This window comes from Anomaloglossus baeobatrachus, chromosome 10 (assembly GCF_048569485.1).
Source record: "Anomaloglossus baeobatrachus isolate aAnoBae1 chromosome 10, aAnoBae1.hap1, whole genome shotgun sequence".
Classification (NCBI taxonomy): Eukaryota; Metazoa; Chordata; class Amphibia; order Anura; family Aromobatidae; genus Anomaloglossus; species Anomaloglossus baeobatrachus.
The window spans coordinates 186947783-186953782 of record NC_134362.1 but is presented as its reverse complement, the minus strand read 5'-3'; the positions used below and the strand labels follow the sequence as shown (position 1 = coordinate 186953782).

At 68.1% G+C, this 6000-nt stretch overlaps 1 protein-coding gene across 1 annotated transcript in view; it reads right to left on the bottom strand.

Annotated features, from left to right (window-relative positions):
• Positions 1 to 6000, bottom strand: part of ZNF276 (zinc finger protein 276) — a 122547-nt gene that overhangs the window by 87281 nt on the left and 29266 nt on the right. The gene's annotated exons all lie outside the window — the stretch shown is intronic.

Sequence of the window (6000 nt, the reverse complement as noted above, 5' to 3'; positions counted from 1 at the left end):
GTCTGTGGGGGGGGCCTCGCGGAGGGCGACGCTGCACGTCTGTGGGGGGGGCCTCGCGGAGGGCGACGCTGCACGTCTGTGGGGGGGGGGCCTCGCGGAGGGCGACGCTGCACGTCTGTGGGAGGGGGCCTCGCGGAGGGCGACGCTGCACGTCTGTGGGGGGGGGCTCGCGGAGGGCGACGCTGCACGTCTGTGGGGGGGGGCTCGCGGAGGGCGACGCTGCACGTCTGTGGGGGGGGCTCGCGGAAGGCAACGCTGCACGTCTGTGGGGGGGGCTCGTGGAGGGCGACGCACGTTTGGGGGGGCTCTCGCGGGGCAGTGGTGCGTGTTGTGGGGGGCTCTCGCGGGGCAGTGGTGCGTGTTGTGAGGGCTCTCACAGGACAGTGGTGCGTGTTGTGGGAGCTCTCGCGGGACAGTGGTGCGTGTTGTGGGAGCTCTCGCGGGACAGTGGTGCGTGTTGTGGGAGCTCTCGCGGGGCAGTGGTGCGTGTTGTGGGGGGCTCTCGCGGGGCAGTGGTGCGTGTTGTGGGGGGCTCTCGCGGGGCAGTGGTGCGTGTTGTGGGGGGCTCTCGCGGGGCAGTGGTGCGTGTTGTGGGGGGCTCTCGCGGGGCAGTGGTGCGTGTTGTGGGGGGCTCTCGCGGGGCAGTGGTGCGTGTTGTGGGAGCTCTCGCGGGGCAGTGGTGCGTGTTGTGGGAGCTCTCGCGGGGCAGTGGTGCGTGTTGTGGGGGCTCTCGCGGGGCAGTGGTGCGTGTTGTGGGGGCTCTCGCGGGGCAGTGGTGCGTGTTGTGGGGGGCTCTCACGGGGCAGTGGTGCGTGTTGTGGGAGCTCTCCCCCTTGCTGCCCAGCGAGAGCCCCCGCATAAGAGGATCAGGGGCTGCTAAAGACAGAAAATAAACTGTCAGCGAGTTCTGAACAGCCCCCACCCCCCAACGTGCAGCCTCTCTCCCTGCGAGCCCCCCCCCAACGTGCAGCCTCTCTCCCTGCGAGCCCCCCCCCACGTGCAGCCTCTCTCCCTGCGAGCCCCCCCCCACGTGCAGCCTCTCTCCCTGCGAGCCCCCCCCCCCACGTGCAGCCTCTCTCCCTGCGAGCCCCCCCCCACGTGCAGCCTCTCTCCCTGCGAGCCCCCCCCAACGTGCAGCCTCTCTCCCTGCGAGCCTCCCCCCAATGTGCAGCCTCTCTCCCTGCGAGCCCCCCCCCCCCCCCCAACGTGCAGGCCTCTCTCCCTGCGAGCCCCCCCCCCCCAACGTGCAGCCTCTCTCCCTGCGAGCCCCCCCCCAACGTGCAGCCTCTCTCCCTGCGAGCCCCCCCCCACGTGCAGCCTCTCTCCCTGCGAGCCCCCCCCCACGTGCAGCCTCTCTCCCTGCGAGCCCCCCCCCCACGTGCAGCCTCTCTCCCTGCGAGCCCCCCCCCCACGTGCAGCCTCTCTCCCTGCGAGCCCCCCCCACGTGCAGCCTCTCTCCCTGCGAGCCCCCCCCCGACGTGCAGCCTCTCTCCCTGCGAGCCCCCCCCACGTGCAGCCTCTCTCCCTGCGAGCCCCCCCCACGTGCAGCCTCTCTCCCTGCGAGCGCCCCCCCCCCCCCCCCACGTGCAGCCTCTCTCCCTGCGAGCGCCCCCCCCCCCACGTGCAGCCTCTCTCCCTGCGAGCGCCCCCCCCCACGTGCAGCCTCTCTCCCTGCGAGCCCCCGCAGCCTCTCTCCCTGCGAGCCCCCCCCCACGTGCAGCCTCTCTCCCTGCGAGCGCCCCCCCCCCCACGTGCAGCCTCTCTCCCTGCGAGCACCCCCCCCACGTGCAGCCTCTCTCCCTGCGAGCCCCCGCAGCCTCTCTCCCTGCGAGCCCCCCCCCACGTGCAGCCTCTCTCCCTGCGAGCCCCCCCCCCCACGTGCAGCCTCTCTCCCTGCGAGCCCCCCCCCACGTGCAGCCTCTCTCCCTGCGAGCCCCCCCCCACGTGCAGCCTCTCTCCCTGCGAGCCCCCCCCCACGTGCAGCCTCTCTCCCTGCGAGCCCCCCCCACGTGCAGCCTCTCTCCCTGCGAGCCCCCCCCACGTGCAGCCTCTCTCCCTGCGAGCCCCCCCCACGTGCAGCCTCTCTCCCTGCGAGCCCCCCCCCCACGTGCAGCCTCTCTCCCTGCGAGCCCCCCCCACGTGCAGCCTCTCTCCCTGCGAGCCCCCCCCACGTGCAGCCTCTCTCCCTGCGAGCCCCCCCCACGTGCAGCCTCTCTCCCTGCGAGCCCCCCCCCCACGTGCAGCCTCTCTCCCTGCGAGCCCCCCCCACGTGCAGCCTCTCTCCCTGCGAGCCCCCCCCCACGTGCAGCCTCTCTCCCTGCGAGCCCCCCCCCCCACGTGCAGCCTCTCTCCCTGCGAGCCCCCCCCCCCTACGTGCAGCCTCTCTCCCTGCGAGCCCCCCCCCTACGTGCAGCCTCTCTCCCTGCGAGCCCCCCCCCTACGTGCAGCCTCTCTCCCTGCGAGCCCCACCAAACGTGCAGCGTCGCCCTCTGCCCAGTGCGAGCACCCCCCCCCCCACAACGTGCAGCGTCGCCCAGTGCGAGCCCCCCAACGCGCTGCTGCCCAGCGAACCCCCCCCCCCCCAACGCGCCGCTGCCCAGCAGAGCCCTCGCGCCGCCCCCCGCTGCCCAGCGAGCCCTCGCGCCGCCCCCCAGCGAGGGCTCGCTGAGCAGCAGGGGGCGGCGCGTTGGGGGGGGGGGCTCGCTGGGCAGTGGGGGGCGATGCCTTGGGGGGGCTGTACATTTGGGGGGGGCCTGCCAGGGGCGATGCACGTTTGGGAGGCGGGCAGGGGGCGACGCTGCACGTTGTGAGGGGGGGGGCTCGCACTGGGTATGGGGCGACGCACGTTGTGAGGGGGGGCTCGTACTGGGCAGGGGGTGACGCTGCACGTTTGGTGGGGGCTGGCACTGGGTAGGGGGTGACGCTGCACGTTTGGTGGGGGCTCGCACTGGGCAGGGGGTGACGCTGAACGTTTGGTGGGGGCTCGCACTGGGCAGGGGGTGACGCTGAACGTTTGGTGGGGGCTCGCACTGGGCAGGGGGTGACGCTGCACGTTTGGTGGGGGCTCTCCCTGGGCAGGGGGGTAACGGTGCGTGTTGCGGGGGCTCTCGCGGGGCAGCGGTGCGTGTTGCGGGGGCTCTCGCGGGGCAGCGGTGCGTGTTGCGGGGGCTCTCGCGGTGCGTGTTGCGGGGGCTCTCGCGGGGCAGCGGTGCGTGTTGCGGGGGCTCTCGCGGGGCAGCGGTGCGTGTTGCGGGGGCTCTCGCGGGGCAGCGGTGCGGGGGCTCTCGCGGGGCAGCGGTGCGGGGGCTCTCGCTGGTCAGCGGGGCGCGTTGCGGGGGCTCTCGCTGCCCAGCGAGAGCCCCCCGCTACCCAGCGAGAGCCCTTGCATAAGAGGATCAGGGGCTGCTAAAAACAGAAAATAAACTCAGCAAGATCTGAACAACCCCTCCCCAACATGCAACATTGCCCCCTGCTTAGTGCACCTTGCAAGCCCCCCCCCCAAAGTGCAACACTGCCCCCTGCCCAGAGCGAGCCCCCCCAGACGTGCAGCATCGCCCCCTGCCCAGTGCGAGCTTTCCAAACGTGCATCGCCCCCCCAAATGTGCAGTATAGCCCCCTGTCCAGTGCGAGCCCCCCCCCAACGCTCCGCCCCCCCCTGCCCAGCGAGAGCCCCCGCAGTGCCCCCGGGGGCTCTCGCTGGGCGGGGGGGCGGAGCGTTGGGGGGGCTCTTGCGTGGCGGGGGAGGCTCGCTGGGCAGCGGCGCGTTGGGGGGGGGGGGGGGGCGCGCGGCTCGTGGGGAAGCGCGTTCGGGAGGTTTGCACTGGGCAGGGGGCTATACTGCACATTTGGGGGGCTTGCAGGGGGCGATGCACGTTTGGGAGGCTCGCACTGGGCAGGGGGCGACACTCCATGTTTGGTGGGGCTCGCAGGGAGAGGATGCACATTTTAGTGGGGCTCGCACTAGGTAGGGTGTGACGCCGAACTTTTGGTGGCTTGCAGGGGGCTGTGTTGCACTTTGGGGGGCCTTGCAGGATGCACTAGGTAGGGGGCAACGTTGCCCGTTGGGGGGGGGGCTCGTGCTGGGCAGGGGGCTGTGTTGCACGTTGGGGGTGCTCGAGCTGGGCAGGGGGCAGTGTTGCACGTTGGGGGGGCTCGCAGGGAGAGAGACTGCACGTTGGGGGGGCTCGCAGGGAGAGAGACTGCACGTTGGGGGGGCTCGCAGGGAGAGAGACTGCACGTTGGGGGGGCTCGCAGGGAGAGAGACTGCACGTCGGGGGGGGCTCGCAGGGAGAGAGACTGCACGTCGGGGGGGGCTCGCAGGGAGAGAGACTGCACGTCGGGGGGGGCTCGCAGGGAGAGAGACTGCACGTCGGGGGGGGGGCTCGCAGGGAGAGAGACTGCACGTCGGGGGGGGGCTCGCAGGGAGAGAGACTGCACGTCGGGGGGGGGCTCGCAGGGAGAGAGACTGCACGTCGGGGGGGGCTCGCAGGGAGAGAGACTGCACGTCGGGGGGGGCTCGCAGGGAGAGAGACTGCACGTCGGGGGGAGCTCGCAGGGAGAGAGGCTGCACGTCGGGGGGAGCTCGCAGGGAGAGAGGCTGCACGTCGGGGGGGGCTCGCAGGGAGAGAGGCTGCACGTCGGGGGGGGCTCGCAGGGAGAGAGGCTGCACGTCGAGGGGGGCTCGCAGGGAGAGAGGCTGCACGTCGAGGGGGGCTCGCAGGGAGAGAGGCTGCACGTCGGGGGGGGGCTCGCAGCGAGAGAGGCTGCACGTCGGGGGGGGGGCTCGCAGGGAGAGAGGCTGCACGTCGGGGGGGGGGGCTCGCAGGGAGAGAGGCTGCACGTCGGGGGGGGGCTCGCAGGGAGAGAGGCTGCACGTCGGGGGGGGGCTCGCAGGGAGAGAGGCTGCACGTCGGGGGGGGCTCGCAGGGAGAGAGGCTGCACGTCGGGGGGGGCTCGCAGGGAGAGAGGCTGCACGTCGGGGGGGGGCTCGCAGGGAGAGAGGCTGCACGTCGGGTGGGGGTTGGAGGGGGGAGAGGCTGCACGTCGGGGGGGGGGGGGGGGTCACAGGGGGAGAGGCTGCATGTTGGGAGGGAGGGGGCTTGCAGGGCGTGCTGAGCAGGGGGCCGTGTTGCATGTTGGGGAGGAGAGCTCGCACAGGGAACTGTGTTATTAATCTTTTCCCTTTGTTTTTCAAATACAGTTTGTGACTACTGGCAACTGGGTGTAATTGCCCCCCGTCGTCCCACCTTAGAGACCGAGAGAACAGTGAGGTGTAATCCACATCACACCTCCTGTGTCCTCCCATGTATTCAGCAAGAGGATTTTTATGGTAAATGGTGAAATACAATTTTTACACCTAAAACGCACGGGACTTGGATACAAAAGATTTTTTTTCTTTCATTGTTGCCGATGTCCAACATTTCTTTATTCTACGTATTGATTTGTAAAGTTGATTGTTACAGTATATATTTGTCTCCCCCACCCTCATTCCCCTGTAGACTGTGAGCCCCTGAGGGCAGGGTCCGCTCCCCGCTGTACCCGTCTGTCAGGATTGGTTTATTCACTGTAATTTATATCTATTTTGTGTGTTACCCGTTCACATGTACAGCATGGAATGAATGTTCTCTATAAAAATAACTGTATAAATATTTCTCCTTTTTGTTAGAATTATTGATATACTTGTATTAATAAAACTAAAATAAAATAAAATAAAAATTTTCGGTGTTTCCCTCTTTTTGTGGCAACATAACTCCATGAGGCTCACACCGCCTGATTCAGGTCGTTTGGGGCGAAACCTTCTTTTTTTTTTTATTTAAAGGGATGTAAGTCGCTGAGGGTCTGAAGCTGGTGCCACCGCTGTTCCATAGGACAGGCTCTGGCAGAGGTCACACTACATATTTTACAGAGGGGTAACAATTCACCTTAGAAAGTTTGAGAAGTATTTTTAGCCTCTGAGGAGAAAATCATAATTTGAAACACAAAACAATAGTACATACAGTA